Below are 20343 nucleotides of genomic sequence, written 5' to 3' on the forward strand. Positions count from 1 at the left end.
CTCTGGATTAGGTATCAGCCAAGGAGATGCCGGCCAAGAGCCACTTGCCATCGAGAGAAGTCAATCATTTATTTTAAACAAAGTATCTGGGAGAAAGGAAACACCTTGGGAGAACTCCTTTTTAATCCTCAACTCGAGGAAAAAGAAGGGATTGTGCACAAATCCCTCGGGGTTGTTCCTGAGGAAAGAAGGGAAACTTCCTTCCTTTCCATTTTAAAAATCCATAAAGAAAACTTAGTTTTAGAATTTTCTCCCTAATGTCTAAAAGCCGACACTGCTGATCGCTTCAAGATGTCTGAGAATAGTCAGACATATCTGAGGAGCTTTTTTGGCTTTGTTAATCCAACCAGTGATTTTTGGTTTTAAGGTTGTTTTGAGAAAAGTTGTATTTTTGTTCCGCCTTAGTGCTAGTGTCTGTATTGTGTCCCGTTTCATAGAGACTTGTTGCTTTGGAAGAAACAGTGAGCTAGGATATTAAAACTTTGTGAGTCACAGGACGAGTCCCCTTTCCTGACTAAACTCTCATCCTCTCACCCTATTTTCCCTCCATGCTGTGTTCTCATACTTTACCCACACACTTAGTTCCCTCCTCCTAAGCACTTAGGTACTCCTCCCCATCCCTATCATCATCATCATCATCATCAACCGTATTTATTGAGCGCTTACTGTGTGCAGAGCACTGTACTAAGCGCTTGGGAAGTACAAATTGGCAACATATAGAGACAGTCCCTACCCAACAGTTTGCTCACAGTCTAAAAGGGGAAGACAGAGAACAAAACCAAACATACTAACAAAATAAAATAAATAGAATAGATATGTACAAGTAAAATAAATAAATAAATAAATAGAGTAATAAATATGTACAAACATATATACATATATACAGGTGCTGTGGGGAAGGGAAGGAGACATTTATGTAGACATCCTTCTACTCGGATGCTTACCTAACGGTAATTTCATTTCATTTGATGATGATGACGAAGATGGTATTTATTAAGAGCTTGCTCTGTGAAAAGCACTGTTCTAAGCACTGGGGTAGATGCAAGGTTATCAGGTTGTCCCACATAATAATAATAATGATAGCATTTGTTAAGCACTTACTATGTGCCAAGCACTGTTCTAAGTGCTGGGGTAGATGCAAGGTTGTCAGGTTGTCCCACATGGGGCTCACAGTCTTCATCCCCATTTTCCAGATGAGGGAACTGAGGCCCAGAGAAGTTAAGTGACTTGCCCAAAGTCACACAGCTGACAAGTGGCGGAGCCGGAATTAGAACCCATGACCCTGACTCCCAAGCCCGGCCTTTTTCCACTGAGCCACACTGTTCTGTCTCCCCAACTAGGCTGTAAGCTTCTTGTTGGCAAGGATCATGTCTACAAAACTGTATCATACTCTGCTAAGCACTTAGTACTGTGCTCCGCCCAAAGTAAGCACTCAGTTAATTGATTAATAAATTATCTGACCTGGACATGGTCCCAGTCACTGAGATAAACACCACAGGCCCAGGGCCTCCATGAGTTGGAGTCAGTCACCAACAGTGTGCTCTCAAAGCCAGGGTTACCCAACCCGAAACTTAAAACCTTTACCTCTTGAGGATGGGGTGATGCCTGGGCCCATCGATTGCTGGATAATAAAGTTTGGCAACTAGATGGAGTGCAGAGCTCCCAGTCTTCTATGATCCAAGGATTGCTGATATTGGTCCCAGTGAGTAGGGACATGACCAAGGGCAACTTTTCTACTACTTACTGAGAGTTGGAAATAACAAGTAGAACTAATTATTTGCAGGATAGTGAAATGAGAGTTCTGGAATAAATTCCAGAAATCTTCGATTAAAAAAAGAAGAATCATAGGTGGCTTTCGAAGATATGGGTTTCAAATTGTTTAGATCCTGGTTCACAGATCTCAAGGACACATTTGAGATGGAGACATTCCCTTTTTCCTCATATTTTCTGAGCTCTGTTGTCATTCCAGGGGAAAGAGCACCTGTCTAGGAATCAGGAAGCCTGGGCACTAGTCTCAGTACAGTCTGTTAGGGATATGCAAGAGTGGTGAAGGTTTCTGATGGAAGGACCACCTGGGACATTCGGTGAGGTGGACAAAAATAGTTGGTTAATAAGGGTGGCCCAGGATAGATCAGTCAATGGTATTTATTGAATGCTTACTGTGTGCAGAGCAAATTACTAAGCCTCAGCAATCTTCTCTGGATACTTGAGCCAAAAATAGGTCCTGCACGTAAAAAAAAAAAAACAACCCTGCATGCATTTTGCAATGAATAGGCTTCACTCTTACTAGCCTCCATGCTCATTGTATTCTGTGCATTTTGTGCCATGAAAGAAATATGACTGGCATCAAGACAGAGGACAAGTGCCACTACAGAAAGTCACGAACATTGTGATCAATTCTTCTGAACTTATTTTTGGTGCTGATGCCCCAGACCAACTCCATCAGCATCGGCATCATCGGCATCACAGCACTTGTTTATATTTGTACAGATTTATTATTTACTATTCTATTTATTTTGTTAATTATGTGCATATAGCTATAATTTTATTTGTTCTGATGATTTTGACACCTGTCTACATGTTTTGTTTTGTTGTCTGTCTCCCCGTAGTTGGGTAGGGACCATCTCTATATGTTGTTGATTTGTACTTCCCAATCACTTAGTACAGTGCTCTGCACACAGGCAGCGCTCAATTAATATGATGGAATGAATGAATGAATCATCATAGCACTGTTTTAAACCCTGGGGTAGATACAAGGTAATCAGGTTATCCCACATAGGGCTCATAGTTTTAATCCCCATTTTACAGATGAGGTAATTGTGGCACAGAGAAGCTAAATGACTTCCCAAAGTCACACAGCTGACAGGTGGCAGAGGCAGGATTAGAACCCATGACCTCTGACTCCCAAGCCCGTGCTTTTTCCAATTCCTGACAACAAATACACTTCTCCAGAGTGGTTAAATTCTACCCAGGACCTTTGATTTCTTCTTTCAAATTTCTTCCAGTTTTTTCCTGAAAGAAGTCGATAGCCTTGTCACCTCTCCATGATTCAAAATTCGATTTTTCAGTTTGTAGAGAAGCCAGAACCCTTTTTTTCCCCCCGTCCCCTTCTGCTACCAACTCTTCACTTGGTAATACCTCTGCCACCGGGCAGATGAAGGAGAAAATTTAAAGTATCCATTCTTCCGTAGTATAAAAAGATGAATACAATAGCTAAAATGATGTTTGGGGATTATCAGTGGATAAACCAGTACTGCAGATAACTGAGAATAGAGAATATATTCAGTGGCTCTGAGATGGATTCCTTTTATGCAAAGCTATTGGGTTGTATTGGAAAAAATTTTATCCTTGAGAGGGCAATAAAATATTTTTTTTTAAGGGGGGAAAATCTCTAAATTTCCTCAGTAGAGCAAAATGTCCATAAAGGGATTATACTGCACAGACTTGGTGACACATTTTTTAAAAAAATTAAATACTTACATAAGCAGAAGTTAAAACAAACCAGCTCGAACAGACTACCCACCCCAGAGACTTGTTTGGCTTTCTGAAAAACCTTCCAGACGAGCTCTCTTTTCTCTCTCTCTCTCTTTTTTTTTTCTTTTCCATTTAAAAGACTGGAATATCCCCTGAGGTAACATACATTTTGGATAAAATAGTTGTGGAGGAAACGAGGGTCCCTGTAGTGTTGGGGACTGTGGGGGAGGTAGAACCTGGAGACAGTCCCTCGCTGTAAAGCCAAGGAGGACACATTGGAGAACATTTAGATCCAGAATCTCTTTGTGAACGAGCTACCGCTGGTTAAATTAGGCAACTTCAGTAGCTGCATTAATCCTTTTAAGCCATTAAGGGACTTTTCCATGAATCCTTATGTCTCCTCTACAGAAAGGGAACTGGGTTTAAGTCATACTGAGGAATGGCACCACCTATAGCAGCAGCAGTAGTAGTAATAGTATTTATTAAGTGCTTACCGTGTGCAAAGCACTGTACAAAGAATTTGAGACAGAACACACAGGTGGGAAATAGACACGGTCCCCGTCCCTCAGGGGACTCAAATCTAAGAGGGGTCGGGTTGACCATTAATTTGATTTTATACTTGAGGGTCCAGTTTTCAGATGGTCTGCCCACTATCCAGAGTGGGCAAGGAATGACACTGTCTATTGTTGTACTGTACTGTCCCAAGTGCTTAGAGAAGCATCATGGCTCAGTGGAAAGAGCATGGGCTTTGGAGTCAGAGGTCATGGGTTCGAATCCCTGCTCCGCCACATGTCTGCTGTGTGACCTTGTGCAAGTCACTTAACTTCTCTGAGCCTCCATTACCTCATCTGTAAAATGGGGATTAAGACTGTGAGCCCCACGTCGGACAACTTGATCACCTTGTACCACCCCCCCGAGCTTAGAACAGTGCTCTGCACATAGTAAGCACTGAACAAATGCTATTATTATTATTACAGTGCTCTGCACCCTGTAAGTGCTTAATAAATATGACTGATTGAATGTACGGATAAAGCACCCGATGCATTTATGTGCCATATTTTTATTCTAAGCATCCAGCCTTCTCCTGCCTCTGTTCCAGCCTCCGGGTTTGGCAGTCCTGTCCTGGAGCTAGGATTACATCTGCTCCCTGTACCAACGGGGCTTTTGTGAATGTTAGCCAAAGAGTCGGATTACGCTAAGACAACAGTCCTGTGAAAACGATCCCCGGAAGCACGGGTGACCTCTGGATGGGGATCCACTCAAGATGATTAGCCTTGCTTCTGACTGTCCACCCTGTTTGACTTGTATCTATCCCAGCACTTAGAGCAGTGCTAGACGCATAGTAAGCACTTGCTAAATACCATAACTATTCTGACATACCTTGGCACTGTGCCCTTCTCTATCAACCCCACAGCCACCATGAGAACTCGGGTATTTATTTGCCCCCATCCACAGCACTTCTGTAGTTGCATAGACGCAATTACACATTCAATTATTTACACTGATTTGGCTATTTGTAAATAGTTTATAACCCTTTCCCTTATTAGATTGCAAGTTCCTTGTAGGTGGGAAACGTATCTTGCATTTCTGTTGTTCTTTCCCAAGTACTTAATACAATGTTCAGTCAGTCAGTCAAATTTATTGAGCACTTACGGTATGTGGAACACTATACTAAGTGCTTGGGAGAGTGTAACAGAACAATTATAACAGACATATTCCCTGCCCACCATGAGCTTATAGTCTAGAGGGAGAGACAGACTTTAATATAAATAAATTACAGATATGTGCATATGTTCTGTGGGCCTGGGAAGGGGTGTTAATAAAGGAAGCAAGTCAGGCTGATGCAGAAAGGAGTTGAAGAAAAGGGAAAGAGGACTTTGCACAGACCTGTTGGAGGAGATGTGCCTTCAATAAGGCTTTGAAGGCTGGGAGAGTAATTATCTGTTGGATATGAGGAGGAAGGGAGTTTCAAGCCAGGGGCAGGTTGTGGGCAAGAGGTCAGTGATGAGAAAGATGAGATTCATTCATTCATTCAATCAGTCATATTTGAGCGCTTACTGTGTGCAGAGCACAGTACTAAGTGCTTGGGAAGTACAAGTTGGCAACATATAAGAGACGGTCCGTACCCAACAATGGGCTCACTGACACAGAGTGAGAGAGACAGAACAGAGACAGACACAAAAATAGAGACAAATTGAGACAGAGACAGTCAGAGATGGATCCAGAGAGGCAGAGGCAGACACAGAGACACAAAGGTAGAGACAGAGACAGACACAGACTGAGAGACAGAGACTGAGGTATAGTGAGAAGGTTAGCACTGGAGGATCGAAGTGTGTGGGCTAGGCTGTAGTACATCAATCATTTATTCATTCAATCGCATTTATTGAGTGCTTATTGTGTGCAGAGCACCGTACTAAGTACTTGGGAAGTACAAGTTGGCAACATATACAGAGTAGCAAGGTGAGGTAGGAGGGGGCAATATGATTGAGTGCCTTAAAGCAAATGGTGTGGCATTTCTGTTTGATGCAGAGGTGGATGCGCAACCACTGGAGAGTGGGGAAACATGGCCTGAACTTTTTTGTAGAAAAACGATCAGGGCAGGAGAGTAAAGAATTTACTGGAGTGGGGAGAGACAGGAGGCTGGGAAATCAGCAAGGAACTGATTCAGTAATCAAGGTGGGACAGGATAAGTGTTTGGATTAACATGGTAGCAGTTTGGATGCAGAGGAAAGGACAGATTCAGCGATGTTGTGAAGGTTGAACTGGCAGGATTTAGTGATGGAGTGAATACGTGGGTTAAATGAGAAAGAGGAGTCAAGGAAAATGACACCTGATACCATCACTAATATTACTTCTAATTTCAGGTCTGCACAACACTTCTCAAAGCTATTTTGCCAGTGAATGGGCTGGAATAATTCTTCCTCCTCATCCCTGTGGGACTCTCCCAACCCCCTAAATGGCAAGGTCTGTTTCACACTTCTCTGTGGTTCAGGGTTGAACCAGCCAGAATTTGGCAGGGGGGCGGGGGTGATGGGAGGGCCTCCTCAGGCTAGACCGCCGGTAGTGGAGGTGTCTCAATGAAGAGCCACTTAGAGCGGCTCACCCGGTGGACAGGGTCATCAGAAATTCTGAACGAGCGGCTAACATGGGCGATGGAGCCCGCAGCAGTTACTGATATAGCCCCGCGCCAGCTTCCTGCTTATCTGAGGTGCAAGGACACAGAATCACTCATTCATTCAATCATTTTATTGAGCATTTACTGTGTGCAGAGCATTGTACTAAGTACCTGGGAAAGCACAATTTCCTAATCGCCAAGCTCTTAGTACAGTGCTTTGCACACAGTAAGCGCTCAATAAATACGATTGAATGAATACAATATAACAATAAACAGCAACATTCCCTGCCCACAATGAACTTACAGTCTATAGGCGGGGAGACAGACATCAATATAAATAAATAAAATTACAGATATGTACATAGGTGCTGTGGGGCTGGGAGGGGAGAAGAGGAAATGGAGAAAGTCAGGGCCATGCAGAAGGGAGTGAGAGATGAGGAACAGTAGGGCTTAGTCTGGGAAGGCTTCTTGGAGGAGATGTACCTTCAGTAAGGCTTTAAAATGAGGGGAAGAGTAACTGTCTGTAGGTTTGAGGAGGGAGGTCATTCCAGGCCGCTGCAGGACGTTTGGCTAGGGGTCAGCAGCAGGACAGGTGAGCTCGAGGTATAGTGAGAAGGTTAGCACTAGAGGAGCAAAGTGTGCAGAATCAGCAGTATGCTGTGGTCCCTTCAGATGTAGATTGTTTTTTGTATTTATGTCATTTGTTAAGCACCTACTATGTGCCAGGCACTGTACTAAGCAGTGGGATAGATACAAATTAATCAGGTTGGACACAGTCCCTATCCCACATAGGGCTCACAGTCTTAATCCTCATTTTACAGGTGAGGTAACTGAGGCACAGAGAAGTTAAGTGACTTGCCTAAGGTCACAAAGCAGACAAGTGGCAGAGCTGGGATTAGAACCCAGGTCCTACTGACTCTCAGACTCATGCTCTATCCACTAGTCAATGCTGCTTCTCTTAGAATCCTTGTAGGCCAAATTTTCAATGTGTTGCATCCGTGCCTGGCTACTTGCTTTTTCCCTCACTGCCCAAAGGGTAACATAGTTAACAGGGATGAGAGTGAAGGTGGTGCTGGGCAAGCCATTAGACTGTAAGCTCCTTGAGGGCAGGGACCATGTCTGTTAATTGTACTGTGTTGTACTTTCCCAAGTGCTTAAAGCATATTTATTACTCTATTTATTTATTTACTTGTACATATCTATTCTATTTATTTTATTTTATTAATATGTTTTGTTTTGTTCTCTGTCTCCCCCTTCTAGACTGTGAGCCCACTGTTGGGTAGGGACCGTCTCCATATGTTGCCAACTTGTACTTCCCAAGTGCTTAGTACAGTGCTTTGCACACAGTAAGCGCTCAATAAATATGATTGATTGAATGATTGCTCCACAAACAGTAAGAGTTCAATAAATACCATCAATTGATTGCACAGGTTCTTAGTCCTTGTCTCATCATTTATGACAGGAGACCCCATCATCCCTCTGGGGGCAAAGTTGAATTTCCTCAGAAAGTATTCAGGGACTTGTCCAGTGATGTGTGAGGTAAACAGTCCTTTGCATGTTTTGAAAGGGGGCCAAGGAACAATAGCATTTGTGGCCTGTCTCTAGTCCCAACCACATGATGCCATCAGATCATGTCTCACAAATAGCATAATGGGAATTTGCCCGGGATTTTGGATGGAAGCAGTTCAATCCTGCCATAATGGGGAAGGGGAAAGGCAATGAAGAAGAAGGTGGCATGGAACTCAGTACAGCATTGCTTCAGAACACTAATTGTTTCCTCAGAGATCTGAATTACAACTCCCTCGGGTAGGCGACCAACCTGGGAGTAGTTTAAACACAAAATCACTTTTGCCTGCAAATGAGAGGAGAGCAGGTCAGCATAAAGTGGTCCTGCTAGGAGCCAGGCTGAAAATTTCAGAGTGCTAATCCTGCAGTCAGTCGCTTGTGTGCTTAGAGATCCTTTTAGCTAAGTGTAAATTCCCTTAGCACTACAAGGTAGAGGCATACTTCTGCTACCTCTGCAGAATGTGGAACTGAAGATTCAAATCATGTATTTTTCTGCTTATTAGCTACTAGATTCAGGAAAATCAAGAACTCTCCCAGTTGAGGAAGTACAACCCCCCAATTTTATCCAACTGCTGAACCAAATGATAATTTCTGCCCCAAATAATTCTTAAACATTTAGGAAATATCTTATGCCCTGAAATTTCTGAAGTAGAAATTATTTTTTGAAAGCCCAGAACAAAATCATGTTGCCAATTAAACGTTACAGAAAAGGAAGCGATAAATGGAGACATCTTCAGGAGACGAATTGAGAGCATTCTAGGTCCATGGTCTTCAGTTAAAAAATTGCTGGACAAGCAGGAAACTATGTGATGAGGATTTCCACTGTGCTATATCACTAGTGATTATTTGGTCCTACCTGCTGGTCACCTTTCCAATGTCCTGAGGGAAACACTTGTAATTTGAAACACTACTGGAAAAAAAAATGAGGAGCTGAAATACAGAAATCTAGATGTTTCTGTGCACCAAGTTTCTGCAAGGCACCTTCACACAATGAGCACAAAGAACCCACGGTGGGTGAGCATAACTCTGATGGACCCAAAAGCTTCCCCAGCTAGAAAGTATTCTCAAGCCGACGTAGATCATATTTCCCGTAATGGGAAATAAAAGCTCTCCGTGTTCTGCTCAAGTGAACGATTAGCCGTGGTTACAAGACTGAGCGGCTAAATATTTCTAGACAGCATATATCTGTATATACTTATGATCTTGATTCTAGGGCTTATTCATACCCTGGTCATGAGAGCGTGAGAGAAGCATAACCTGAAGCAGAGAAATTGTACACAGCCCTTATAGAGGGGAAGGAAAGGGAAAGGCAAATGTTCTACCTCGCCTCACATTTGCTCTCAGAAAGCTGCTTGAAATACAAATCTCTATTAACAGAATGTCCTTTGTTAAACAGAGTTAAAAAAAAAAAAAGGAACCAGACACAGAATTAGTTCTCAATCATTTTCTGCAGTTTTGGCTTCTGACTAAATTTGGTGTGAGGGCAGATCCCCTTTCACTTTTTATACAGTACCTAAATGTTTTAACCTTCCAACTTCAATTCCTCACTCCTTGTGCCTCTTCAACTTCATAATATGTCCTGCCCCCTGTTTCTTTCCAAGTGCCACACTCACCTAACAAGGGTCCATTCTCTCAATCTTTTTTCCCAGCAGGCTCGGCTTTAAGACTCTTCCATATTATTTCTTCTTTCAATTTCCACACATTTAAAGTTCTTCAAACTTTGGTATAATTTTGTTACCAAAAATGAATTGGAACATTCAATCAATTAACCGGTCAACCGTATTTACTGAGGCTGTTTCTAGACCATATTTTCTAGACTGTGAGGCCACTGTTGGGTAGGGACCGTCTCTATATATTGCCAACTTGTATTTCTCAAGTGCTTAGTACAGTGCCCTGCACACAGTAAGCGCTCAATAAATACGATCGATTGATTGATTGATTGATTGACTTACTGTGTGTAGAAAACTGTACTAAATGCTTGAAAGAGTACAATATAACAATATAACAGACACATTCCCTGCCCTTAATGAGCTAATCAGTGGTAATTATTGAACACTTACTGTACGCAGAGCACTCTACCTGGAGCTTGGGAGGATACTTGTGATCTCATTTATAACAGTGATAATAATTATTATGATATTTGTCCAGCGCCACTCTAAGCCCTGGGGTAGATGCAAATCAATCAGGTTGGACGCAGTGCCTGTCCCACACGGGGCTCGCAGTCTAAGCAGGGGGGGAAATGGATACTGAATCCCTATTTTACAGTTTGGGAAACTGAGACATAGAGAAGTTAAGTGATATGCCCAAGGTCACACAACAGAAAAGTAGCAGGACCAGAATTAGAACCCGCATATTCTGATTCCCAGGCCTGTGTTCTTTCCACAGAGCCAAAATTTATTCATATTAAATGTCTTTGAGAGAATTAAGGACATAAGAGCATGGGTAAATGCCAACAACAATAATAATAATAATGGTAATTATTATTATTATGGTATTTGTAAAGTGCTCACTATGTGCCAAACACTGTACTAAGTGCTGGGAAAGATACAAGGTAATCAGGTTGGACACAGTTCCTGTCCCACATAGGGCCCCCACTCTTACCCCATTTTACAGATGAGGTAACTAAGGCCCAGAGAAGTGACTTGTCCAAGGTCACACAGCAGACATGTGGCAGAGTAGGATTAGACCTCTGGTCCTTCTGACTCCCAGGTCTGTCCTCTATCCACTAAGTCATTCTGCTTTTCATTCCTGGATCAGACCAGTGACCCACCCAGCCCAATGTTCTACCTCTGATGGTTACAACAGGCAGAAATTCCTCACCCTTGGCTTCAAGGCTCTCCATCACCTCGTCCCCTCCTACCTCACCTCCCTTCTCTCCTTCTACAGCCCACCCTGCACCCTCCGCTCCTCTGCCGCTAATCTCCTCACGGTGCCTCGTTCTCGCCTGTCCCGCCGTCAACCCCCGGCCCACATCCTCCCCCTGGCCTGGAATGCCCTCCCTCTGCCCATCCGCCAAGCCAGCTCTCTTCCTCCCTTCAAGGCCCTACTGAGAGCTCACCTCCTCCAGGAGGCCTTCCCAGACTGAGCCCCTTCCTTCCTTTCCCCCTCCTCCCCCTCTCCATCCCCCCTGCCTTACCTCCTTCCCTTCCCCACAGCACCTGTATATATGTATGTATGTTTGTATGTATTTATTACTCTATTTCATTTGTACATATTTATTCTATCTATTTTATTTTGTTAATATGTTCTGTTTTGTTCTCTGTCTCCCCCTTCTAGACTGTGAGCCCACTGTTGGGTAGGGACTGTCTCTATACGTTGCCAACTTGTACTTCCCAAGTGCTTAGTACAGTGCTCTGCACACAGTAAGCGCTCAATAAATTCGATTGAATGAATGAATGAACAGGCTGCTTAGAGGCTAACTCCTCTCTAATCCTAAACTTCTTGTGGGCAGGGATCATATCTACCAAATCTAACATACTGTAACATCTCCCAAGTGCTTAGTATAGAGCTCTGCACACAGAAAGCACTCATTAAGTACCATTGGTTGACTGATATTTACCTTTGAAAACCTACTGAAATAGATGTGGAAAAAAACCCTCTTTCCTTGTGTAGACCTGGAAATAGAGTAGCTAGGTGATTTACCTAAACTGTAAGCTCCTTGAGGACAGGAATCATGCCTACCAACTCTAGAGTGCTTAGCACTTAGTTCAGCTCCACACAAAGTAAGTGCTCTGTAAATACCATTGATTGATCAACTGATTAACCTGAGGGCACATAGCCAAGAGGTGACAGAGAGCAGCGTGGCTCAGTGAAAAAAAGAGTGGGCTTGGGAGTCAGAGATCATGGGTTCAAATCCCGGCTCCACCAATTTTAAGCTGTGTGATTTTGGGCAAGTCACTTAACTTCTCTGTGCCTCAGTTACCTCATCTGTAAAATGGGTATTATTAATAATAATATTGGCATTTATTAAGCACTTACCATGTGCAAAGCACTGTTCTAAGCGCTGGGGAGGTTACAAGGTCATCAGGTTGTCCCATGTAGGGCACACAGTCTTAATCCCCATTTTACAGATGAGGGAACTGAGGCACAGAGAAGTGAAGTGACTTGCCCAAAGTCACACAGCTGACAAGTGGAAGAGGCGGGATTTGAACCCATGACTTCTGACTCCAAAGCCCATGCTCTTTCCACTGAGCCATGCTGCTTCACTGTGAGCCCCACGTGGGACGATCTGTTCACCATATATCCACCCCAGTGCTTAGAACAGTGCTTTGTGCGTAGTAAGTGCTTAAATGCCATCATTATTGTGACAGAGAATCTGAATGTAGGCTTTCTGAAATGGGGTCCGCCTGAATGCAGAATTGAAGGGAGGCTGAGGAAGAGAGGTACGGGGAGATAAGGAAACTGAGCTGCTTTCCAACCAGTGTCAAGTGACCCAAACTAGGTGCATCCAGAACCACATTCCGCCCAGTTGGAAGAGGCAGCATGGCCTAGTGGGAAGAGCATGGGCCTGGGAGTTGGAGGACCAGGTTCGCATCCCAGCTCTGCCAATTCCTGGCTACATTACCTTAGGCAATTTAGTTAACTTCTCCCCTTTATTCTTTGGCTGTAAAAAATTGGGATTAAATGCTTGCCCTCCCTCCTGCTTAGACTGTGAGTCCCATGTAGAACAGGGACTGTGTCTGACCTAATTAATTTGTACCTACCCCAGTGCTTAGAACAGTGTTTGACCCATAGTAAGTGATTAACAAATACCATTTAAAAAAAAAACATGGCCTTACCAGAGAGGAGACCCAGATCCTTTTGACATAGGAGAGAGAAGCATGACCTAGTGAATACAGCACAGGCCTGGGATTCATGGGTTCTAATCCCAGCTCTGTCACTTGCCTGCTGTGTAACCTTGGACGAGTCGCTTAACTGATCTGTGCCTCAGTTCCCTTATCTATATAATGGGGATTAAGACTGTGAGCCTTATGTGGGAAAGGGACTGTGTCCCACACGATTGTCTTATACCTACCCCAGAGCTTAGAACAGTGCCTGGCACATTTTAAGCGCTTAACAAATACCGTAATTATTATTACTGTAGTGAAGAGGAACAGCCAAATGCTGTCACTTTTTTCTATCCTCCCCAGTCCATCTGACTCACCGCTTCCAGGGATGGGACTTCAAGTTGAATCTGAGATTTTTACCTCATCCTGCAGCAGCACAGCTGGGTGACAAAGTGCAGGAAACCTTAGCACTACCCTCTGCGCCTAAATAAGGATGCTAGGATCTGTGGAGGTACTGATATCTAATTAGTACTTTGTTTTGCTTTTACAAATGGAACTGGGATGGGTTCTAATTTTCATTTTATAAGTGAAAAGTGGAAAGCTCTTGCTTTTTCGAAAGCGTTGTTTGTAAAATGTTTATTATATGCAAGAAACTATAGTAAGCACTGGGATAGATACAAGTTAAACAAAGTGGGAAGAGTCCATGTCCCATGTAGGGCTCACAGTCTTAAACTTCATTTTACAGATGAAGGAACTGAATCACAGAGAAGTGAAGTGACTTGCCCAAGGCCCCATTTCAGACAAATGCCAGAGCCAGGATTAGAACCCAAGTCTTCTGACTCTTGCCTGTGCTCTTTCCATTAGACCAAACTGCTGCTCTTTTGCCATGCATAGGGCTTTCAAGCCAATGAAATATTATTAGAATTCACATCTAAGTGATGACTTATTGCTTTCCCTTCTGCTCCTTCATCTCTTTCCCAAGGAAGCAAACAGCTCACCAACTCACTTTTTGGAAAGATGGGAACTGCTGCAGGCTCAGCGCCATTTGAGGAAAAAAAAACAAAACGAAAAACAATGAACGATCCAGGAGGATCCATTCTTCCTCTTTTATCTTTTGTGGTTTGGGGAAAGGGGAATTATGGACTCTCCTGTCTAAGTCACAGGCATGTGTGTGGTCTGCCAAGACAGGAACCCCAGAATGTGTGAGGCAAATATCCAACATGCTGAAGTAAAGAACAATTGAAAAATCTTCTGCGGCCCTTCCCTGTATCAGCTTTCCAAGACAGTGGGAATCGGCTGGTGGCCCTGGCGGGGACAATCACAGCTTTTGTCCACTGCTGAGGAAGGGATAACATTGGCAGGCCCACTGGGTAATGTTCATGAGCACTAGTGTGCATGAGCACAGCACTTATGTACATATCCATCTGTAATTTATTTTAATATCTTTCTCTCCCTCTAGCTTGTAAACTCCTCAAGGGCAGGGACTGTGTAGGATTTATTAATAATAATAATAATAATTGTGGCATTTGTTAAGCACTTACTATATGCCACGCACTGTCCTAAACTCTGAGGTGTATACAAGAAAATCAGGTTGGACACAGTCCTTGTCCCACACGGAGCTCACAGTCTTAACCTCCATTTTACAGATATGGCAACTGAGGCACAGAAAAGTGAATTGACTTGCCCAAGGTCGCAAAGCAGACAAGTGGAAGAGCTAGGATTAGAACCTAGATCCTTCTGACTCCCAGGCTCTTGCTTTAACCAGTAGGCCAGATTGCTTCTACCAATTCTATTGTACTGTATTCATTCATTCATTCAATCGTATCCATTGAGCACTTAATGTGTGCAGAGCACTGTACTAAACGCTTGGAAAGTACAATTCAGAAATAAAGAGAGACAACCCCTGCCCTCAAAGGGCTTACAGTCTTGAAGGGGGGAGACAGACATCAAAACAAGTAAACAGGTATCAATAGCATTAATATAAATAGATCTATAGATATACACACATTAAAACAAAGAGACATTAATGTAAATAAATAGCATTATAGATATGTACATATATACTCAAGTGCTTTGGGGGCAGGGTAGGGCACAGGGAGCTAGTTGGGGCGATGGTGAGGGGAGGGGGAACTGAGGAAAAGGGGGACTTGGTATGAGAAGAACTCTTGGAGGAGGTGAGCCTTCAGTAGGGCTTTGAAGGGGAACATGTGATAGGCATATTTGAGGAGGGAGGACATTTTTCCAAGCTCCTACTACAGTGCCCTACACATAGTAGGCGATCAGTAAATACCACTGATTGTTCGAACGATTGATGAGGGGCAGAAGGACTGTTAGGACAATTTTAAGGCTTCTCTAGGAAGACCCACAGTAAATGAAGCTGACCAATCGTATCCATCCTATCTGCTCTGCCCTTGTAGCCTTGACAGCCAGAGGAAACAGAGAGGATGGGAAGAGAGGAGAAATATTCAAATGGCACAATGAAACATGAGCTCAGACAAATAGAAACAGCAGCAGGTCTAGTGGGCGAAAACAGCCACAGCCAGACCAACCTGAAGTGCAACCACTGGGGAAGGGTTGGCTCTTCCTGAACCAAGATTTGGGGAGGGCTGTAATATTAAGAAGCAAAATCAAAAACAATACCTGCCCCCACTAAAAATCAAACATGTTGGTACAGCAGAGTGAAGTCTATAGGTAGTGGGCTGTGGAAAATACAGCTAGTAATCGATCAGTCTACCACTGATATTCATTGAGCACTTACTATGTGCAGAGCACTGCACTAAGTGTTTGGGAGAGTACAATATAACAGAATCAACAGACATGTTTCCTGCCCATTGTCATGAACTAATCCTTTTCAGGAACTCTTGAAAAAGCATGGCCTACTGGAAAGAGCATACGCTTGGAAGTCAGGAGACCTGGGTCTTAGTCCTGGCTTTGCCATTTGCTTGCACGTGACTTTGGATAAGTCATTTAACTTCTCTGAGCCTCAGATTCTTCATTTGTCAAAATGGGGTTATTTTTCCTACTCTCCCTTCCTCAAGACCAAGAGCCTTATGTGCCCAAGTGCTTAGTATAGTGCTTGGCATCTAGCAAGAAGGTAATGGACAGCACATTTCATCATTATTATTATCATTATTAATATTGTTGTTGTTGTTATATCTAGATAAAGTTTGTTATCCCGAAGTTCCACTCTGTATGTTCACAATCTGTCTGCTCTCACGACACCAGAAGGGCAATTAAGGGTTGAAACCACAGCACCATACCATCCCAAATTAAAGTACCATGGCCTAGCGGTTAGAGTACGGGCTTGGGAGTCAGAAGAATCTGGGTTCTAATCCCGGCTCCACCACTTGTCTGCTATCTGACCTTGGGCAAGTCACTTCCCTTCTCTGCACCTCAACTACCTATTCTGCAAAATGGGTATTAAGACTGTGAGCCCTATGTGGGACATGGACTGTGTCCAACCTAATTAGGTTGCATGTAAACTCATTATGGGAGGGAACACGTCCGCTAATTCTGTTGTACTCTCCCAAGAGCTTAGTACAGGGCTCTACACATAGTAAGCACTCAAATACGATGGATTGATCTATTCCAATACTTAATATAGTGCCTGGTGCATAGTAAGTGCCTAATAAATACCATCAATTAAAAAAAATGTTAGAACATCGAGAAGGCTTCGGTTGGGACTGGACTATGGAAAATCTCGATAGCAACACCGTGAAGCCCCTGCTGATCTTCTTTACCACCAGACCACTGAGACAAGCAGCCCAGGAGAGAAACTTCCCAGCCCCATGCTTTCACAGCACCAATGGGACATCTCGCCAGCCCGTGCTCAAGCCCTGGGGGACTGAAGAGACAGTAGTAGCCTGACGACCTTCTCAGTTTTCCAAAACTTTGGGAGGCTACAGCCCCACCAGGACCCAGGGTTTCAGCATCTCCTCCCCCAACCCACTCTCTGCCATGGCTGTCGCTGTGTTTTGAATGTCGAACTATGAGGCATGAGGAGCCTGAACTCTCTTCTGCTAGGCATGGTTCCCATCTTTCCTGGGATTTTATGTGCTTTATTTCCTCTTTCCCCTTACATGTCTGTGGCCAAACTTCTAAACAAAGATAGCGTGCCTCCTGACAGCCATGGACCATGTGCAATTTTCATGCAGTGGAGTTTTTTCCCAGCATTTAACATAGTGCTTTGCACACTACACAGTAGGCACTTAATAAATACCATTGCTATTACTACTACTTACTGAGTTACTTACTTACAGTCTTCTAGACTGTAAGCTCATTGTGGGCAGGCAATGTATCTGTTTATTATTATATTGTATTCTCCCAAGTACTTAGTACAGTGCTTTGCACACAGTAAGTGCTCAATAAATGCAATTAAATAAATGAATACTTACCCAAAGAAACGGTACACACACTAATATCTAATTTTCACTAGATCACCAAGTAGTTAAACAAGTTTATGCACCCTTTGAGAACTCAGATCAGCATGTTCTGACCAACTGACTGTCCTAACTGTTCTCATCAGTCTGGTCCTTGGGTATATTTGGTAGTCATTCTGCATTCACATTTTTTTTTTTCAAATAGGCTGATCTCTAGGGAAATCACACCATCCAGTTAGCTGAGCCAGCTCTTCCCGGATCAAGATTTCTGGAAGCCCCACACTGAGAAAGTACAGCTTGAGGGGTACCCGGATTTAAAGATTTATCAAAGAAAAGCATGTTCCTGGCCCCCTTACACCTTGCATGATGAGATGGACATCCAAAACAGGCCTGGGAAATTGGCAATTGGGTCTTTCAGGTGTATCTAGGCTGCGATTTGAGAAAATCTCTTGCTTCTCAAGGGACGCTGGGAAAGGATTAGTATCTCCGAACGGAAAGCGTGCAAAATGCAGCAGCGTTCTAGCACTCTCCAAAAAGAATTTTGTCATAAAAACAGAGTGTTGAATAGCTCCCTCAACATGAGACAAATTGATTGCACTCCAGCGTTGTGAAAAGGAAAAACATTTTACAGTATTAACGGGATTTGGAAAAGGCTGTGAGTTGGCGAGGAGCCAGGGCTGGGCCTAGGGTCCAGCTGGCACTGGACTAGCGTCAGGGCTGTGGAAACAGACAACACTCCAGCCCCCATTTGGTGTTGAGTCTACTTCCCAGACGAGGGGGAGTGACATAGGTCTGTGAAGCAGCAGGGGACGGGGCCAAGGTTTTGAAGGAGGGGTCTTCTGGCCTCCAGCCAGGCCAAAGGGCCCAACACTCATGGAGTCAGAGTGACGGGCATGAAAATGGGAAGCCTGTGACTCCATATTGGATTTCGGCCTTGAGTATTTTGCCGTTTTTCCACAGAGTGCGAAAGCAAATTTGGAAGGTGGATCTTGGACTAAAAATGGAAAATGTTAATCCAGGTGTGAATTCTAATAGAGGCTAGTGAAATTTCATCCTCTCTAATTCATAAAAAAGCACACTGTTCACGGTAGAAGCTTCAGATTTCTCTCCCCTTTTACATTCATAAATCTGTGGAGCACCTTGGTGCCTGGAGACGAGAGTAGCCTCAGACATCCAGCTAATGGCAGGTTTTCTGAGAAACAAGTGAAATGAAATGCTAAGGGCACCTCCCATGATGAGGATGAGCCTGATGTGGCTTGAATATGTGGAGAAATATTCAGTACCCCCAGTCACTGTCATTAGAAATGCTCTGTTGACTAGACAATCTGCAGGTCCTTTGACAAACTGTTGACAAGTCTGTTCCCTAAAAAAATAAATAATTCAACAAGGAAATTGCCAGGAGAATAAACAATCCATTTAGCCTCCAATATTCATGAATAAAGTCTGTATTCAGTGTTTTAGCCTTTGTTTACATCTGGAGAAAAGTTAAATTAATTTCACAGTGCCACCTCACTCCCCAGCGTTTTTTAAACGTATAAACTAACAAGAACCTCTGCGGAAAAATTGATGACCGAGCGACATTTCCCCAGCACAGCCGTACTGTAGATGCAGCAAGTTCTAGACTCCAATTTATTGCTTTGTCAGAAACTTTGGTTATTTTCATCAATTTAAGCTGTACATTAAACATTCCTCAGCTTAATTGGAACCATGCACACACATTTGCTTAACATCCAAGTTCCTGTACTAATAAAAGGACCACTTTGTTACCAATTTGACATATTATATGATTAAATTCTATTTGGCTTGCAATTACAATTAAGTACAAAGTTCACACTTAATAGCAAACTTGTAATCACATGGCTACAATTTCTTTTCAGTTGAAGAAGTTAGGGGATGGAGAGAAGAGATTTTCCTCGAAGTTCATTTTAATAATGGACTAAACAGCCTTTCTGGTGGCTTAGCCCTGGTTTTCAAACAGGTCAGGACCAGAATGGAGATCATATAAAGAGCTTATATAACCTCCTCACCTGCTGCTTCTTCTCCCTTGAGATTCCTACACCTCAGAGTCGGCAAAAGTCAAATCGAAGGGGAGGGTTGGTAATTGGTGTAATGGATTAGTGCCTGGCTTTGTTCTCCCCTTTTCAATCCCACTGTGGAAAATGACTTTGGATGGGTTTATGAAGCAAGTTTAGTGAGAAACAGGTTTGGAGGCCTTATGCTTTCCTGACTTACCCAGGTAATTCTAAATAAGCCATAGAAGCAGCAGCAACTTCATTTGTGTGGTAAAGAAATCACCAAGGAAATAAAATCTTAATCATTATTACCTTCCCTTCCTGTTTACTCTCCACTCCTCAACCAGACTATCTGTAAATATTCTAGCAAGAGAAAAAATTGAGTGGGCAGTTGGCCTAGTGAGTAGAGCACGGACCTTGGTGGTCAGAAGGTCATGGATTCTAATCCCGGCTCTGCCCCTTGTCTGCTGTGTGACCTGAGGCAAGTCACTTCACTTCTCTGGGCCTCAGTTACCTCATCTGCAAAATGGGGATTGAGACCATGAGCCCCACATGGGACAAGGACTGTGTCCAACCCGATTTGCTTGTATCCACCTCAGTGCTTAGAACAGTGCCTAGCACAAAGTAACTGCTTAACAAATACCAGAATTATTATTATTATAATAAAGATAGCCCGTGTGTACTTTGGAAACCTGAAAGACTGAGTTGGATGACAATGAAGCACGAAATTATATTCCAGACCAGTGTGCGACAGTGATTTTCCTATCTTATTCTGTGAGATCCATGAGGTGCTGTGTCACTGGAGTCAGGCCAGAGACTAGGATAAGGCTGGGCCACTGCAAGCACAGACCAAGTTCTGGTTCAAGGGAGAAGCAGTGTGGTTTAGTGTATAGGAGCACAGGCCTAGGAATCAGAAGGACCTCGGTTCTAATTCCACCTCTGCCACTTGTCTGCTGTGTGACCTTGGGCAAATTACTTCACTTCTCTGTGCCTCAGTTCCTTCATCTGTAAAATGAAGACTGTGAGCCCCA

The sequence above is a fragment of the Tachyglossus aculeatus genome, chromosome 2, assembly GCF_015852505.1.
Source record: "Tachyglossus aculeatus isolate mTacAcu1 chromosome 2, mTacAcu1.pri, whole genome shotgun sequence".
Classification (NCBI taxonomy): Eukaryota; Metazoa; Chordata; class Mammalia; order Monotremata; family Tachyglossidae; genus Tachyglossus; species Tachyglossus aculeatus.